Raw genomic sequence first — 20,511 nt, forward strand, 5'->3', positions numbered from 1 at the left:
CTTCGAAGATTAACACAGTTACTTACCGCTGATCAGTTTCTGCAATCCTTTTGTTTTGGTGAAATCCTTTGGGGTGGTCTGTTAACCTGTGTCGGAGTTGGTAGACCGTTTGCTTCGTGCATGGATCTTGGATCTTTATGGTTTTTCCATCTCTAGCTATTGGTTTCAGTCCCTCTTCATATTTAATGATGAGTTGCCCTTTGATAATTATTCTAAGAACTGTCAGTAGTACCTCTATTCTTAGTAATCTCAATTTATTCCTTATTTGGCTTATGGTTTTCCTTTGGTTGAATGTATTATCCCATCGTTTTGAAATTTGGTCCTGTTTTAAAACTACTCTTCCTCTATGGGTGGTATTAGGTTGTCCTTTATGATGTTTATGGATCTTGTTGTATTTTATTCCACGCATTACTATTATCGCCACACTACTGAAATATTTTCTTGAATTTACTATCTTCTTGTTGATCTTATCGTTCTGTGCGAGTTGTCGAGTGTATGTTGGGGTGTTAACTGTACCATCTTCCATCTATTGATATTATGTTGAGTAGAGAAGTCAATACATGGACTTGAAGCCTGAGAAGTTATCTTCTTTTACCTTTGTGCTTGGTTTCCTGGTCCTGAATTTGGTGGTGGTGTGGTTTTGCACCATGAATTGGTTAAGATGTTGTGTGGCATGTCGTGGTAGAGGGATCCTGTTATATTGTCTCTTAGTGCTGGTTACCATTGCTCCTGTGAGGATTCTGTGAGTCAATATTAGTTGTGTTATTGCACTCTGGTGGGTGTTTAAGCACCTTTGATTGAACCATTGTGTCTTGGTGAAGATGGAAATTAATTAAGCAGTTTGTGCCTGCAACTCGTATGGTATGTTATGGACTTGGTGAGTGAAAATTGTAATTACCCGCATAACCTATTGCCCTGATGTCATCCATATTTCCACTTACAATATTGTAAAGTTCAATTTTGTTAATCCTGCCTTCTATGGTTATTTTTCCTTTGGTTAATTTGCTAACATTTGTAGTTATCGTTGATTTGTCTGCTTACCGTTCTGCATTCTGGATTGTTGAGCGTGTTATTGCTTACCTAGGTGCTATCACCTTTTGGAGTCATCCTGCCTATTAATTTGATGATCCCTTTGTGGAATTTATCCTCTCTTCTGTATGTTGTCTAGTAAATTATTATCACCAACATCGTTGCCTACTATATATATGTAATATTTCCACTCTCCTGTTGGTGGGGGAAGTGGTCCTGCTTACTGATGGGCAGCAGTGTGTATCTACGGATATAACCTATTTTTAAATAACCGCGTAGTGGCGAGGTTCCTAGGGCTATCAGTTACGTGCGATGTTGGGTTATTGCCCATCACGTCCCCAGTAGTCATCTAATTGAGGTATCGCATTACCTTTTCTGTTTTAATTGGGTGTACTATTGTGGAAGGTGTTCTAGTTTTTCCTCTTCCAATGTGGGTTGGTTATGTGACTCCGTGTTATATCCTCCTGAAGCCTTATCCATCTATTCTTGAATGGTACTTTCCTCTGTGCTAGTTTGTTCCTTGCTTAGTGTACCCCCGCGGAATGATTGTCGATGACAAACTGTTGCGCTCCCTACACCTGATAGTACTAGAGGTCTCCAACTCATTCTACCTAGGGTTTCCTTTGCTTGGAAAGGCAGTTACCATTAACTCAGTTATGGCTTCACAATGTTCGTGCCCTGGTCGGTAGTTGCTCAGCTTGATGTGTCCTTTTTGAATAATCTCTTCTTCTGGGTTATGCGAGGTCAATTACTTATGATTTAAAATCTGCCATCCTTAATGGTCTAATTAGTTATTTGGGTTGAGACATGGTGGGTTCTTAAAAATTAATGAACCAGTGGCTCACTGATCTGTAGATCTCAGTCTGTTTAAAAAAAAAAGAATAAAGGGGTTCTTACTCATCTTATCCGTCTGTGGGTGTTTAAGTAAAGCTGTGTTTTGGGGGATTGTACCTTGGTATATTGCTGGTTTTGGGGATTTTTCTTATAGCGGTAAGGGTTCTCCGGTGGAGCACGTGAATTGATTGTTCTCCTTGTGGCTCCCTGTATAGGTAGAAAACCTTAGTGGATGTCACGCCCATTGTTCTCATTCACCTCCTACGTTTAAGTTTAGTGTACTGAACCATTTGGTACATTGAGGTAAGTACTGTAAGCTTGACATTTATGTTCCACCCTTGGAGTAGGGTGGGTTAAAATTACCCTTGTCTGTGTCTATCTATTATGGGTAGTAATCTTGTGTTTTTTTTTTTGGGTGCTGGTAGATTATTAGGTTCGTACCTACTTAGTTAAACCTAATTTGTTTTCTTGTGTAATTTAGTTTGGTGGGTCAATTGGTATGATTTAGTCTTGAGTCCGCCTTCTACTAAGTTAAGCTATGTGTGATTTATTATTGATTTTATAAATTTTCTTTACTGTATGAATCACCGGACTTGTTTCTCTCCTTGTGATTTTCCTTTTCTTTTGCTTATATGTTTGACTATTATGTCAAAAGGAAATGGGCGAGATATTGCATTTCTTCGAAACCTAGAGAATATTTATTTCCTAACCTGTAATAAAGTACTTAATCTTAATATTCTTTAAACGGGTGAATTGTAATATGTAACTGACTTTACTAGAAGCGCACTGCCTAAAGAGTGTAAATTCAGCTAAACCTAGCTGTTATAGACGTTAGGTATATGGGACCCTGTTTGAGGGAAGCGTGATCTGTTTACTAAACTGTGCCACCACAAACTTGAACTGAAGTGAGGATTGTGATACTAAAATGACTCAAGGTCGGTGTGTTATTGTTATGCATACATGAAGTCGTCATTGGTGGTCTCTATCTAATGTGGACATGATTTGAAATTTAGCTTACTTCTTGACCACTAAACTGAACTGGAAGCTATATCAGTGAATACTCTTGGCTTCGGGGGGAGAGGGCTGTTACGGTGTAACGCAATTTACCCTACCCTGAGAACCTATTTTGAACTGGCAACATCGCCGTAGAAAAAAAACTTAATTATTCTATACGACTAAGCGTATGGTTTCCCTCGTGCACTAAGAGTTTTAGTGATACTCATTGAACATTATTTATATGCCTTATTGTGGACTAATGACTACGTCAATACATTCTCGCAATTATGTATGGTGTGGACTGTTTCATTCCTCGTCTAATATGTGCTGCTACCTTCTGTCAATCACCCACAATAGAGTTCCCCTCCCCGCGCGCTCTTCTACCTATCGGAGCGCGGCTACTGCCTGAGGGAGCAAGCCTCGCCATTTTGTACTATCAACAGATCGTTGTTGGGAGTCATGGCGTGCAGTTGCGTTAATGGGATTCTCAAGATGTTGGCGTGTTGTTGGAAAATAGACCCCGGCTGAGGGACTTGAGATATGGGTTTGAAACCCATTTTACTTCATCTTCTGCATCGTCCTATTAGAAAATGGTTTTAACTAATTCTGTCCTGGGAAACCAAATTCTTCTGTAAGCGTCTGTAAGTATGTGAGGATCTAACTCATCTTCGCTGAGCGTCTGCTTCACTCAAGTAAGTGGTTCAACATTTGGCAAGTTATATCCTGTGATTATGAAACTGCGAGGAAAATTCATGTGATCCGTGTTTCGAAATTAACTATTTCATGGTGAAGTTTGTGAAATTAATTTTTTTTGGGAAACTACAAACCGGACGGTCGTGTGGTTATTTCTACTAAAATATCAAGCTTATAGGCATGTAAAGACTATGAAAATAAGGAGATTTTACTTATTAACCATCATTTTCACCCGTTAATTAATCATGTAAATTCAAATTGTGTCGCGGCACTCTGTTGTCTTTATTTGTGCGAGGTTTTGCAGTAGCATATAATTCTAGTTTCCTTGTTCTTTTTAAGGGAATCTTGTTTTTTCCTGTGGTTCCGGTATTTTATGTTTAGTGTATTTCTAGCTTTATTTTGGGTTTCTCGCCTTGGTAGTGCCTTGTACCTTATTGGGGGACGCGGCGTGTTTTGGGGTTGCCATGGCAACGCTTTTCTTTTGGGGCGGAGTTGTTAATTGTTGCCGGTGGGTTTGGCGTGTTGGTTGTGCGAGCTAAGATTACTGATGTATTTTCGACTGATGTGAAAGATTTCCCTATCCTCGCTTGGTCTCTTCTTGTTTTCCTCCTGTTTTTCTGTGTGATTATCGCTCGTGGCTTGAATTTTTGCCCTTGTAGTTTTTTAATTGGGCTAGAGTTTTATGTTTCTGCGAAGCCTCATTTGCTAACTATTTCAATTAAACTGATCAAATGAGTGGGTTTTCCCAAGGTTTAAACTTTAGTTTTAACTTCATTTTAGTTACGTTAACAAACGGGCCCGCGTACACTTTCTGTAGTCAATTTAAGTTTTTATTCGTATAATTATCTGTAATAGTAAGGTTATCAATCCGAACTTTTCTTGTAATGAATTTGGTGTTTTGAATTAGAGCCATTTCTTTTTAGTCACTGATTTCCATCAGTATTATTACCTGATAGGTCTACGTTTTCAGTCTGTGTTATTCTCATTTTTTTTTCACTGTTCATTTTCAAACTAAACAATTTTATTCTCTCAGATGGGACGTTGTTAGTTTTGGTTAATTGATAAGATTTCATTCCTTGATTAAAGTTCTTGAAAAGTTAATCAAGAGTTTTCTTTCATTATCCGATGGTTCAGCGCCGAAACAAGGAATTTTATCCATTTCCTCTGGGTGATTTTATGGGTCCCATGGTAAGTACCTGATTGGTGTAATTTTCCTACCTTGTTTCTGACTTTCATCTTGCTTTTGGTACTGTCTATTTCACACCGATTCATAGGTTGTACCGACCGGTGTTTGTTTGCTAATCGCTAGTGTGGTGACTTACTGCGCTGGTGGCTTAACCTACACACACATTATTTCCGTAATATTGAATTGTCACCAAGTAAAGTGCTAGTCCTGAACCATAGACGTGTTCCACACTCAGTTGACAGAGACCAAATGGGATTCCGTTTTGTAGTTTCTAATAGCTAGGCTCACAATAATGATGCTGGAAAGCTCTAACAGTTCTGATGACTTTTGCACACATCTAGCTTGTGAGGTCCAAAAATGCAGTCACACGAAACTTCCTGTTTACTCGTCAACATTATTATTGAGAACCTAGTTTTTCGAAACTACAATAGAGGAACCCCTTTGGGCTCTGACAACTGAATGTGGAACATGTCTATGGTTCAGATTTTGTAATTCCCAGCGGAGTTGGGTTTTCATTCTTTATTTGGTAATTCTGATATGACGCGACCTCCTGCTGGACTAAATTCCGGCACCAAATTACTTTGTCATATTGTGTATGCATGTAGAGTATTCAGTACTGCCCCCTTCTTACCGGGCATAGCTCAGCCGGAGAATGAGAGTCCCGAGGGTGGACCGTTCGTTTTCTGGCTTTACTTATTTTTGAAGGCAGGGAAAATGACAAGGACTAGCGACAATAACACTAAATATAAAACAACAGGTTTGGACATTTATTGTGGACTAACACATTTGACAACAACAAAATTTAATTAATAATCTTGTTAAAATAAAATTTTATTCTTGTCCGCCAGTTTCTTTTTTTTTCTGCCTGCACCAAATCTCCTTTATGTTGGTTGACATTATTCTGAAAAATATACACCTAGATTAGCCTACTTCTGGCTCAACGAAATCATAACAAAATAAAAATTATTTTGTAGGAGGACCTCCTCTCAATAATAAATTATTCTTTACAAACTAAATGAAAGTGAAATTAATCTGATTTCCTTTCATCCTAAATGTCAAATAACCATATTCATTCATCTCAACATCTACCTTAAATAAATTCTTCCTTCCTTGGAATGTCGAATAAAAAGGTCATTACAATGAAATTGAAAAATTAATTAAACCAAAATCTTATCAAATATTATTCAAAAATGTCTCCATTGGACTTAAATTTTTGCACCATTGTGCCTGTACAATAATTAGTTCTCTCAATCTTCCTCTGATATTTCGTCTGACCAACGAAAAGTTACTTTTTAATATTTGACACTTCCTGAGAATTTTTTTTACGTAGTAGGTTTTACAAATTTAAATGTTGAACCGAGTCCACGGAAATGATCCTTCCTTATTCATTACCGTGGGATACTCTAAACGTTTCTTTACTTAAATAACAAATAAAATTCATTAAAAGTTTAAATTCCAAAAATTTATACTGTCACAAAGAATGACGCTAATAATCAAGACTCAACGTAGCGAACACGTGGTCTGGCAAAAATCATGGTCAAATAAAATATTACAATGCACTGAAATAACATTATTCACACACACAGCATTCACACTAAGGCACATGAGAATTATTTACACTATTTACAGCGAATTCTAGCCTTTGAATATTAATTTTTGATTTTTAATCCTAAATATTAGAAATCTCTCGATGACAGTATCGGACAGAGAAAAATTTATTTTACGTTCTTCAGAAATGTGATAAATAAATTAAAGAAAATAAATTAAGAACTTTGTTCATGGTAATATCGGCGGTTGATGCCTGCAGGAATAGTCGACTACAAAAATGCACATAGAACAGGTCAAATACAAGCATTCGCCTTAATGGTTCATGAGTCACGACATTATTATTACTCAACGACACATCTACCGATTGACACGTGCTCCACCTGAAGAAATTACGTTCCACAACGTATTCTCCAAATAAGACTCAATAAATGGATTCACAACTCACAAACATACAGAAATAATCCATCCACAAGTCAATAAATTATAAAATGATCCGACGAGAATCTGCCATATTCCAGGCTCATGTTTATCCTAATTGAGCACACATTAACATTATACACATATAATCAAGCAATATTTAAACTCATGACCCTTATTCATTTATTTAACATGAGATGAAAATTCATCATCATCATCATTATTATTATTATTATTATTATTATTACATGTGCGAGATCTAAAATTGCGAAAACTGGAATTCGACAATATGTCAGATGACACTAACACGCTTTAAATCACACATGAAGAGAATTTTGCATAGAAATCCGGCGTAACACAACATGCCGCAAGTCTGTCCCACACGACATCCGAAAAAAAATATTTTTCAAAAATTAAATTGTTAATTATCTGTGAGGACAATGATTTTTAAACACACTAGACTATTAAATGGGACAGTTGGAATAATCGCAGAAGACACACACACACGTTCTAGCTAAACTAATAGAGATAAAAAATCACACACACATGAATGACAAAAACTACCATCTCCCATCGGAAAGAAGAGTGAAAATATTGAAATCTACTAATGAATAAGAAAGCATTATTTCTACAAAGATGAACAGGTAAACATTATTAAAGTGTACTTAAATGCATGATGTAACTGGATCTTCGCCGATGGTCTGGAACATGTGGTCGGTCATCTGCCCGGGGTTGCTATCTTCCCATGACGAAGATTGCCTACATTTTTAGCAGGTCATCGTAGCACCAATATTCCAAATGAAGTTGTTGCAGGCTTCTTCTTCATAATAAGACAGCATCTTGAGGCACTCGTTCCAACACGTGGCGATTTCTTCTCTCTTCTCGTTGAGTAGATGCTGAAACTAACGAACAGTTTTAAAATATGTTCAACACACACACGCGATGAAATTAATTATAGAAAAATACGTAACTTGTGGTGAGGACAATCTGCCGAGCTCGTTGATTTAATTATAAACGAGGGATGCCTGGCTTTACTGTTAGGCAATTGCTTTAACAAACAAGCATCTTGAAGTAGAGAGTTGACATCACTTCGAAGTTCACAGCACGCAGACGAACAGCAGAGCGCAGATTACGGAACAGCAGAGTAGCAAAGCAGCAGAGAGCAGATTACAGCAGAGCAGAGAGCTATTTTTCCGGAAACACGGGTTTTTATGCATATGCATATCCAGGGAAAGGGGTGTGGCACTATAATTGTCCGTAATTGGTCGACGTCTAGCGTTCATTTCTAGAAATTACTTCTGCTTGAGACTCACATGTACAGTCCGCATGTGTCTTGGTGACTTTGGCTCACTCCCTTTACTGTGTCACGTGGCCAGCTGATCGCACCGCAGAGAAAAATTAATACATTTCCCCCTTGCCAATAAGACCGGTTTTTGACCTGCTGGGATCTGTCTCTGTTATACAAGGCTGGAAAATATCGTCCACGTTGATGAAATAAAGTCTTACACAGGCAAATACAATAAATGCTTACTGTAGGCCAAATTTGAAGGGGACAGTACGAAGGTGGGTTGGATCCTCCAAATAATTATTATTTTGTGTGTGTAATCCAGGCTGATTTAAATATTCTAGATTTTGTAATTCCCGGCTGGGTCGGGGATTTTGCTCTTTACTGAGTAATTCTAATAAATCGCGAACTCCTGCGGGACTAAATTCCGGCACCAGATAACTTTTCGTATTGGTATTCACGTTGAGTTTTCAGTACGAAGGTGGGTTGGATCCTCCAAATTATTATTATTACTATCATTACTAGGGTGTGTGTTTTCGGGACTTAATAGTTGAATTGTCGGGCTGAGTAGCTCAGACGGTTAAGGTGCTAGCGTTCTAACCTCAACTTGGCAGGTTCGATTCTGGCTCAGCCCGATGGTATTTGAAGGTGTTCTAATACGTCAGCCTTGTGTCGGTAAATTTACTGGCACATAAGAGAAAACTTGCAGGACTAAATTCTGGCAGTCAGGATCTTCGATAACTGTTTGAAGCAGGGATTGCAGGGATTGCAGCTTTGATCTTAAAAATAATAATTGTTATTGCAAACTTTTCAAATGTTGGAGTGTAGTTAGCAAGACGTAAAGCGAATATTGTCCCCTTCTCGAAATGAAGTCGAACTTGAAGTATTTCAATTAAACACACAAGCTTTTAATATACAGTCATTTAGATAGCATGCTTGTTTCTTGCCCAAGTAAAGGAGCCATGGGTTCGAATCCTAGTCTGGTCAGTGATTTTTTAAAATTTCTTTTAGCTCGAAGTTTGTGTGTTTTGTATTTAACGCACAATCATTTCCTTATTATGATAGTCAGCAGTAGAGGAGAAAGTGTGCCGAGTTTGATTGGTTTTACAGTAAAATAATGATAATAATTTAATTTAGGATTTGTTAATTGACCATTCACCGATGTGTCATTGAAATTTGTTTGATCCAACCCAATCTGTTCCCTTTGGAGATAAATTGAGATATGTGCGTTTCCTATGCTCAGATACCTTTGATCCATGATTCCCTTTTACAGCATTTTACCCTGCAATTTACTTGTGTTTTCTTACCCTTCTCTGAATATTAGCTTCGAAATATTCCATGGGATTAATCTGGATGACGATTTAACTTCACACAAGTGTACGCTTATTTCTTAATATGGATAGATCTGTGTTGATGTTGGACAGTCTAATTTCATAGAACTATTGTGGTAAACCTATTTCTTGATTGTCGTCTCTTTTTCACAGTCTTTCAGTGAGAGTATTTGTTTGTTGTATCGTGTGGTGCTGAATGTTCACATTGTCGAATGTCAGATGAAGTTAATTGTGTTCGAGCGTTTTACACCAGCTGAAGTTCTGTTAAGATCAACTTGCGTTAGCTTGATCACCTCAAGAATCGTGTCTTTGGCGGTTTTTCTCAGTAGGGAGCTTCTGTGGGGTTACTTCGGACAGTGCTGCAAGAATATAAGCATAAATTTGGAAGCATGGTCTATCGTAATTACAGTGCCGATATGCTTGATAAATCTCTTAAAGGGATGTTGGATGAATCATATACGTAGAATATGCCATGAAGTAAGGGCAACCTTGATCCTGGAACCAAATTGTATAGGGAGGCAGCCCATATTGACTTCAAGGGAGGAAAGCATGCTCAACGTGGAATTTTGAAGTCTGTGCTTTGGGGGTTCTACTTTACTCTTTATTTTTCCAATGTATCCCCACGTATCATAAAATTGTAAACATGTATATGAAAACTTGTATCCGAAGTTGCGTGTAAAGCTGGGTAACAGAGACTACTCAATTTTTAAAATAAAAACTTACTTTTTAACGTATTTTTTAAATTACACAGTAAGATGCTCTCACAATAAACATTGGAATAGGAGCCAGGGACTCGACGCCGAGTGTTGGGCGGCGGAAAATAACCTGACTCCCCACAAGAGCCAACGGCTTCGGGCGGATGAGCTCTTGTGGGAGGGTAATGGGCCCTCAGCAGAGGAAATGCTGCTGAAATACCATTGAGCTGCAGCGTCTGTACCCCAGAGGGGCGGCTGCAAAAGGCGTCTGTTCTCCAGGTTAGGGGCGGCCTAATTATATGCTGGCAGTAGCTATAAAATGCCCTCAACGACAGACGAAGCGACCCGTCGGTTGAGGAATCATTTGTCGCATCTATGGCTACGTCTCTTCTAAATTCGGAACATACTAGGGCGTCCCCTCAAAGCGACGCGCGCCACTTACGCCCGAGTGACGTGATAAATGAGCAAGGGTTACCTACTCATGGACGGGGTAGGCTAAAGAAGCTAGTTCAACCCAAACAACTACTGAGATTTGCTACTCTCAATATTGGTACGTTGACAGGCCGACATCGTGAACTAGCAGAAATGCTTAAAAACAGACGTGTCAACATTGCCTGCATCCAGGAAACCAAGTGGAAAGGTTCAAAGGCAAAAGAAATCGGAGATGGCTACAAACTCATCTATCATGGTACCAGTACACGAAATGGTGTAGCAATAGTCGTCGACCAGAACTACTGCAACAATGTCACCAGTGTCAACAGGGTGTCAGATAGGCTTATGTCTATCAAGATTGACTCAACTTCCATCACTGCCCACATTGTATCTTGCTATGCACCTCAAACTGGATGCACTGAGGATGAGAAGGATGAATTTTGGAACAGTCTGGATGCCCTCCTTCGAGCAATTCCCCAGGATGAGTCCATTATTCTTGGAGGAGATTTAAATGGACATGTCGGGTCTCACAAAGAAGGATATTTGCGATGCCATGGAGGACATGGGTTTGGTGTGCGAAACGATGACGGATGTCGGATACTCGATTGCGCAGAGGCTCATGATCTGATTGTTACCAACACATATTTTAAAAAGAGCCCAACACATCTGGCTACTTATACAAGCGGTGGTCATGCTACTCAGATTGATTATTGGCTAATCCGTAAACAAGATTTTAAGCTGGTAACGGACACTAAAGTAATTCAGTATGACAGCATTGCCCCTCAACACCGATTGCTTGTCCTCGATATTCGTAGCAATGTTACACAACCCAAACCTAAACCTAAGACTGGGCCTGACCGAATTAAGTGGTGGCGGATGAATGCCCAACGAAACGAGTTGATGACAGCCTTGGCAAACTTCTCCGTGAAGTCCGATCAATCGGTTCAAGACATGTGGAAAGATGCTGTGGAACAAATACATCAGGCGGCGACAAAAACGTTGGGAAAAACCATACCCGGACGAAAATATATTGATAAACAAACCTGGTGGTGGACAGACGAAGTCAAGCAAGCAATCAAGGAGAAAAAGATAGCCTACAAGACTTGGTGGAACTCACGTCTTGATACTGATCTTCAGCAATATCGCGACCTGAAATCTGCAGCAAAAAGAGCTGTAGCTGCAGCAAAGGACCATTATTACCAGTCACTATACGACCAGCTTGACACACCATCAGGAGAAAACAATATATATCGTCTTGCTAAGTCCCGTCACCGTTCAACTCAGGACATTGGACACGTAATGCACATCAAGGGAGCCGACGCCAAACTGCTACGAGATCAACAATCCATTCTCCAGCGTTGGGCAGATTACTTTAATAACATCAGCAACAAAGAATTTACGCATCCACCAATTTCTAGTCCTGATCCTATCGTAGGCCCTGTTCCCTCAATTACATCCGAGGAAGTAATGCTTGCCATTAGCAAAATGAAAAATGGAAAAGCAACTGGTCCAGATGACTTACCAGCGGAAATCTGGAAAATGCTCGGAAAGCCTGCTTCAGAGTTCCTTGTCTCACTCTTCAACCAAATCATCGCCGAGAAACAGCTTCCACACGCATGGACAACTAGCACAACAGTTCCAATCTGGAAGGGAAAAGGAGATGTGAGTGATTGCTCGACCTATCGCCCTATACGACTCCTCTGTCATACTTTCAAGATCTTTGAACGTGTACTTGACAGCAGACTCAGATGTATTGTCTCTGTAACACCAAACCAGTGTGGATTTATTAAGGGATGCAGTACCACCGATGCAATCCATGCCACACGCCTCTTGATGGAAAAGCACAGAGAGAGACAGAAGAGTGTACACATGGCATTTCTAGACCTAGAAAAGGCTTTTGACCGTATCCCACACGAACTTATTTGGCGAGCTCTTCGCTGTCATGGCGTCCCTGAAGAGTATGTAAGCTGGGTGCAACTTCTGTATCGCAATTCCACTAGTGTTGTCCGGAGTCCTGCTGGAATCTCTCCGCCTTTCGATATCACTGTGGGTGTTCATCAAGGTTCTGCCCTTTCACCATTGCTATTCATCCTCTGCATGGATACGGCAACAGCTGACATACAGACTTCACATCCCTGGACCCTTCTTTATGCCGATGATGTGGTACTTGCACAAGAAACCCGTCCTGAACTCCAGCATCAGGTTCAAACGTGGAAGGACAGACTGGCTGAAAATGGACTGCACCTCAATATCCAGAAGACAGAATACCTGGAATGTGGCCCCCAAACCAGAGGTACCATAAGTATCAGTGAAGACGACCTGCAGAAGACCATGCAATTTAAGTACTTAGGATCCGTCGTCACGTCAAACTGTGACACCACTCCTGATACTCGGATGAGGGTAAATGCAGCTTGGCTCAAGTGGAGACAGGTCACTGGAGTCCTCTGTGATAAAAAGATGCCTCAATATCTAAAGGCAAAAGTTTATAAGAGTGTGGTACGGCCAGCAGCGATCTATGGGACTGAATGTCGCCCCATGACGAAACAACAGGAGCAAATGTTGACAACCATGGAGATGAAGATGCTTCGATGGTCCATGGGGCTGACCCGATGTGACCACATAAGGAACACGGACGTCCGGCAAAGGTTTGGTGTCGCGCCCATCATAGACAAAGTGAGGGAAGCCCGTCTCCGCTGGTACGGCCACGTCATGAGAAAACAGGACGACTCAGTTGCCAAAACAGCGCTCCACATCAACCCAGAGGGAACAAGACCACGAGGAAGACCGGCAAAGAGATGGACTGACAACATCAGGGCAGACATGCACAGTGTTGGCTTAACACCAGAAGATGTCAACGACAGACAGAAATGGAGGAGATGTAGCAAAGCAGCAGACCCTGCAAGTCGGGATTAACGCTAAGAAAGAGAGAGAGGAGCAAATCAAGAAATTGTTTCTTTGTGGTACTGAACAACTGTCCGTGTAGCTAATGGCCTGCTTTCGGGAGATGGTGGGTTTGAACCATCTGCCGACCGTCCTGAAGATGGTTTCCAGTGGTTTCACATTTTCACACCAAGCAAATGTTGGGGCTTTACCCTAGTTAAGCCCACAGTTGCTTCCTTCCCATTCCTAGCCCTTTTCTATCTCATCATCGCCGTACAACCTGTCTGTGTTGGTGTGATGTAAAACTAATAGTAAAAACTGTTCTTTGGTGAAAGAGAAACCACAGTAATCATCCAAAAAACCAATCACCCATTGGTTGTGTTTAATTAACTTTAGTTAGAATTCAACCGGCCACTGTTCTTTGACTGTTAATTACATTCAGAATTTTCACCTTTTTGTCTCTTTCATGCACCAAGGAAATATTATAAAATTAAATGGTATGTACATAGTCAGTGGAAAATTCAGTCACATGTTCCATAGGTTATTAGTTTTACGTACGCTTGTTGTTTCAGTTAAACTATTATAATTAGGATACATCTAAGTGTGGCTTAGAATTATTGTGGCACAGTTATTTTATTAGAGAATATTATGCTTGCTTTATTATTACACAATCTTTTCATTGTAGGGGAGAAATCTCTCTAGAAATTTAGTTCTCACTAGAATTCTGTTGTTTCAGTTAACCAGTTGTAATTAGGAAAATTTAAGTGTAGTTTAGGATTGAACATTAGTTATTGTAATTAGATAGTAACTTGCTGTGTTTGGAAAGGCCAGTCATCTCATGACATCGGAGATGTCTGTGAACTAATCTACCAGGGTACATTCAGCAGGAATATCGTTGACTTCATTGTGTGCACAAACATGCAAGATTGATTTGCTGAGGTTCAGCTTTATTCAGACAGCCTTATGTCAATTACAGTCGGCATTGCATATTCTCGACCTTTTTTCTCTACATATGTACAACAATCTAGCTGTGATGGCATAGAAAATGAGCAGTGTTTGGATGAGCTACGAGTTCATGTTTCAACGTGTCCTTAAGATGAGTTCCCACTTCTCTGTGGTTATCCTTATGCGCATATTGGTCACACCAAGAATGGTTATAGCTGCCATGATGTTAATACCTATGGTATCTGAAATTATGATGGTATTCATATTTTGGTTTTCACCGAGGCAAAAACTTGGTTTTATTGGTAATACGTTCTTCAAAATTGCATCAATTACCCTATCACCTATACCAGTGGTGACTGCAGCAACCAAATTGACATTATCTTTGTTTCGCACCGTGATCTCTGACTAGTTAAGGATGTGAATGTCATATCACCTGACTGTGTACCACCTACATATGGGTGATCATAGCAGATTTAAGGACATCTAAGCCGCATAGAGGTGGAGGATTAAATGCCCCCGAGAAGGTGAAGTGGTAGAAGCTTAAAGACCAGAAGGAGACCGTACCAGACAGTATTAATTTTCCTCCCATTTACCTGAATGCGATTGACAACACTTGAACCACATTCTACAGATCTTTCACTGCAACCGTCACAGTAAACTTGGCTACAAGAAAACCTAGTTCCTACTGTATTGAACAGCAAACGTTCATACTGAATATAAACTGGGTTTTACAAAAACTGCATAACACATGAAAAGAATTGCCATTGCCGAACGTGTGGCTAAGAAATCTGTCGCCGAATAAAGGCGCAACCACTGTAATGCCCTATGTACAAGGTGAGTCAGAGATATACCGGAAAAGATATCAGGCAGGCTCGTCGTGTGATGTTGAGAAAGATGGTGCTGTCAGATGTCCGTGGAAATGTTTCTTTTTGAGGAAATGAAGTGACATTTTACTTCCGGGCGCACGATTCAAATTGACGAACTTCCTGTATTTGTTATACCAGAGGGTCAGCCGCTGTGCGTCAGAAGAGGGAAGGGAGGGGAAGTGAAAAGTGGGAGGCAGAGGTAATGCTTGATGCAAATGCACAAGTTTCCCGTTCATTTCGCATAGTCGCTTCCGAGATCCCGTAGGCACTGTACAGTTTCTTTTACACAAATTTATTACTACGTAAACCCCCAAAATACAGGCAGCTTTGTAAGTCATTCGCCACACACTACACATACTGAACAGAGCCCAAGGGTCACTCACTACCACACAGTTGTGAACTATGCACCAAAGTAAGAGGGGGCCACATTGAACATCTACTGTAATCAAACCATTGGGCGTATTCTTTTCCTTCGTTCAGTATTTCATTGAATTTACAATGTTATGATTGAAGGAATACACACTCCTGGCGCGGCAGTATTCCAACTTCGAGCATGTTAAAATAATATAGAACATTACTGCAACACACAGACGAGAGGAGAAACAATATGGTGCTTTCCTTGACTGACAAATGTTTTATAATTACAGTGTGTTCTTGCACTATGTGTGCGGTTACAGCTATTTTATAAATGAGCTGTGGTTTTTGCCTGTTAGAAACGATTCTGTCCGTGTCGTATGAGAAAATTTGTCATATGCTCGAAGCATTATCTCTGTCTGCATCATACACCCCACTATCCCTCTCTTCCATTGTCTTCCATGAAATTCGGCAGCATCTCGTCAATTTGAATCCCGCCAGTCTGATTGAACCGTAACATAACATGGAAAGCATCCTTGATTCTCTTGTTGGAATAGTTCTGATAAACATTGTAAACCGCTGTACTCAAAGGAAGAAAAATCTATTTTCCAGCTGCTCAAAGTTGAGACAAATATTGAGCACTCTCTGTGCATTAGAGGCAAACATGTCCAGTGATTAAAGGACAAACAGGACATCCTCGAACGTTGGCAACATTTGTAGAGATTTCCAGCATTGGGTTTGCAGAACACCCTGTTGCCGATGGTAAGTCCTATCTTGTGAATCACATCATAGGAAGTCGACAGTACCATCAGGGGTATGAAGAACCGAAAAGTGCCAGGACCAGGTGATCTTCCAGCAAACTTCTGTAGATTGTAACTATTTAATGAACTCATTATAAGCTGGTTGAATAGCTTGCTCAGTGCCAGACTTGACTCTGGCTCTGTTACCAGTCATTGGGCTACAAACATCCCTGTGCCTATTTTTAAGAAAAAATGTGATCCAGCTGAATGTGCAAATTACCGTCCAATTTGCCCTCAAGTGCACATGAGAAGTTATTTGAGAGTATCCGCCATTATTGACTGGGTGAAATCGTTGGCTTTATTGCTAACAAGTGCATCTTTATCAGGGGTACAGTAACAACTCATACAAATTTCACTGCCAGAATGCTAATTGAAAAGCACTCTAAGGCTCAACAGGCAGTGTACTTTGCCTACCTTGATCTTGAAATTACTATCGACCGTGTTCCACACCGTGTGATCTGGTCAGCACTCGTGACCTTGGTGTATCAGAAATGCTTATAATTAGGAGTAAAATGCTATACACGAACACCAGAGGTTGTTTATGTTGCGCTGTCAACGTCCCGGAGAGATTCTCCGTGAAAGTTGGTGTGTACACCAATGTTCCACTCTGTCCCCATTGCCCTTTGTCCTCATCATAGACACCACTACATGGGACCTGCAAAGGAGTGTTCCTAGGACTCTCTTATATGCAGATGATGTTGCACTTGCTGATAGACCGAGAATTGGACTGCGGTATCAAGGTGAAAATTGGAATTTATCGCAATACAACTTTAGAATGAACAACAAGAAGAGTGAAAACTTGGAGCCATCCGAACCATCTAATGGCTCCATTCAAGTTGATTCAGGTATCTAGGATCTTGCGTGCAGAGTGATAGTGGGGTAATTGTTGAAGTGCGTATTATGATAATGACAGCATCGATGAGATGAAGGGAAATCACAGGCATACTCTGTGACTGGAGTATGCCACTACATCTGAAGTCCAGAGTATAGTGCATGGTACTACGTCTTGTTGCTGTGTACGGTGTTGAATGTTGACAGACTGAGAAAGGTATGGAGTAGCAATTATACAACATGGTAATGTGTATACTCCGTTAGTCAATGGGCATCGCAGCCGTCACTCACGAGGCATAGGATATGTCACCATTGGTATGGTCATGTCCTTTTGTAGTACCTGATGCAGTTGACAGTTTCACCCAATCCTTTCAAATTACTTTGCAATGCCCACATTGACCTACAATAAATATAGACATTGAAAGTAATATACAAAAATTTAAAACTAGAAATGCTGCTGAGATAGGTAATATTTGTGGGCATATACTGAACCCTTTAGGTCCATATTTAGGGATACCTACCTTCCTTACCTATCAGCAAAGTTCATGAGATCTGTCTCTTGGGTCGTATCGGGTTCTTCGTCACTTGCTGAGGTAAAGGTAGGGTTCAGTATTTCTAATCTATATACTTGGATGAAAGGTCTGTTTAAAAGATTTCTATTTATTATTATGTTGCGCTGTCAACGTCCCGGAGAGATTCTCCGTGAAAGTTGGTGTGTACACCAATGGTCCACACTGTCCCCATTGCCCTTTGTCCTCATCATAGACACCACTACATGAGACCTGCAAGCATTCTGAAATGTCAACGGTATCATAGAAGTCAATTGTGTCCACTGGACACCACAATCATTTTTACATAAAGGTCAGAACACTGGTGTGAGACTTTGACGTAACTGCCTGATGGGCATTCTTACTAGAAACCATTGTCTCAATTATTAATTATTTAAGAAAGGAAAGTCTGGAAATCCTTAAATTCGGCTTCCATGAGAGACCACATGTACCATCATTGTGATTCGTTATCGTCCAGCCCTCGTAACACGAACTCTGGACTCTGGGTATAATTAAGGCCGTCCAATCGGTGTGTGCCACACAGTGGTTCTACGGCATGGACCCTTAATTGAGTCGATGTGACCTGCGTCTATGTCATGGACCGACGTCTAAACTTCTAAGTTACTTTAAAGTCATTGTGGATGATGACCGCAAGGAAAATGAGGCTACAGTGGCATATGGCCCTAATCTGAGTCACTGAGGTTGATGACCCCCTGACCATCCAAGTTTCTAGGCTGAAGGCTAAACACAATTAAATTACATCGGTTGATGACCAAAGTTTCCACTTTACTATCCCCAGCACATTCACTGCTCAATCAATCAAAGTTCAATAGTTACAACAATGGCAATGCTCACAAACTATGTGGCAATAAAATCCATTTCCTTCGGATATGTCCCCTTAATCTTTACTTTACCATTTAAACATTCCCCAGAAAACAAACTAAGATTTCCAGAATGCATCTCCAAGTTCTTCGCTTGATTAAAGTTATTTCAAAATGCGGTTTCACTGAATTTAATAATTAAATAAATTTAAATGATTTAACGAAATGTTAAAGAACGACAATTTCTATCTTCGCGGACTCTGGTTTCTTCACAAATTCCTACGCAGCTGTGGTGTAAATTCAATCATGTGATGTTCATCTGGCTGGAAAAGAATTGTTACATTTTCATGTCCAGTTATATATCTTGTCTCATGATCTCACACTTTAAATCTAATCTAGTCCTAGCCATTATTAACACTTGGATATCCTAATAATCTACGTACAAACCAAACAACTCGCCATATAATTACGATGTCATATCTCGTCATACCATTTATAAATTTTGCGCACCCCTCACAGACAAACCATAATCACAACCATCGCTCTATATTTTGGACAACCCTGAATTTGGTTACTCGTACTCTTCGTACTCTTAAGTTCGTGGTTTCAAATGTTCATTACATCCCCAATTAAACAAATTTACAGTCTTCCACCACTCAGGTTATTACCGGATAAAAATTTCAACTAGATTCCATAATTATTTGTCTACGTCGCCACGAATGAAATATCAATCCTACACGTGTCCCGTTATCTTATGGTGAAACCCTCTCAGCTGAGGCCTCTCGTCCCCAAGTTCGCTTGGCAGTAACATGAAACACCTGGTTTGTTCTACTTGACTGGCTGCTCAAAATGCTCCCTTTTAAACTCTGCCGACATAATTAAACAAATACGATATTCTAACCAACAAAATGCACAGATTATGCTTCAAGATGCCCACACTAATTATACGCGTCGCAAATTAATACCGCTATGGATTTCTATATATTTCTTTCCATTCCGAACATTATAAAATATTCCTCGGGCTTCCATGTCCCGGCTTCAATGACAGGTCTAACCTGACTCACACATCTCACCTCAACTCATACGACAAAACTAACCTCTATTTCCCAACTCCACAACTATCACCGACAAAGAACCAGAATAAAATCCTTACTAGAATTCATGACGTCTAATACGCAAATGCATTAGAGATGAACAGCTTCGCATAACATGATATCGTACTTTTAATAACTTGATTTTTACGAAAAATGACTGAAAATTTCTACTAGATCTTTTTATCGTCAGTCAGACACAGTTTAAAATGGGCCTAGAAAAACGTTTCTCTCCGTGAACAAATTCATCACACTAGACTCTCACCCGACAGCGCGCTTCCACTCGATTGAAAATGAGTAACCATGGATTTCTAAATTATTTACGTCAAAATTATAGACAGAAAAAATTTACGTCGAATGAACATCTTAATTTGACATCACAAAATATAGGCAATACACACACACGGAAATGGCGATCTACCTTGGACGTGATATCACTTCGAAACCTTATTCAATAACTTTTACAACATTATACGGCACTCGCAAGACTTCAAAAATTTATCCAAGTGGAAAATAAAACAAACGACTCTTTTGGTCGTATTCTCACATTTACAAAACTTAATAGGGGTGACCACTGCGTCGTATATCCCCATTCAAAATACACTTTTAGAGATCATGAAACAAGATATAATAGGTAGTAAGATGGAAAGTCACATTACCTTACGTAGTCTCACCAGTGTTCGTCATATGGCTCACCTGCGACCCTGGCATTTTATTTAGCCATTTTTACATTCATGGCTTTACAGATCATTATTATATTTCACCGACAAAGAACCGGAGTAAAATTAATAAAAAATGCGTATAAAGCATAAAAAAAGAAATGCCCTTCACTTTCTTGTTGAGCGCACACGATGGACTGTAATTTCTTTCCGCACACGAATTACTTTCTTTACAAATTTATTCGGTACCTTAACCGTCCTATCTGATAC

The sequence above is a fragment of the Anabrus simplex genome, chromosome 14 (genome assembly GCF_040414725.1).
Source record: "Anabrus simplex isolate iqAnaSimp1 chromosome 14, ASM4041472v1, whole genome shotgun sequence".
NCBI lineage: Eukaryota > Metazoa > Arthropoda > Insecta > Orthoptera > Tettigoniidae > Anabrus > Anabrus simplex.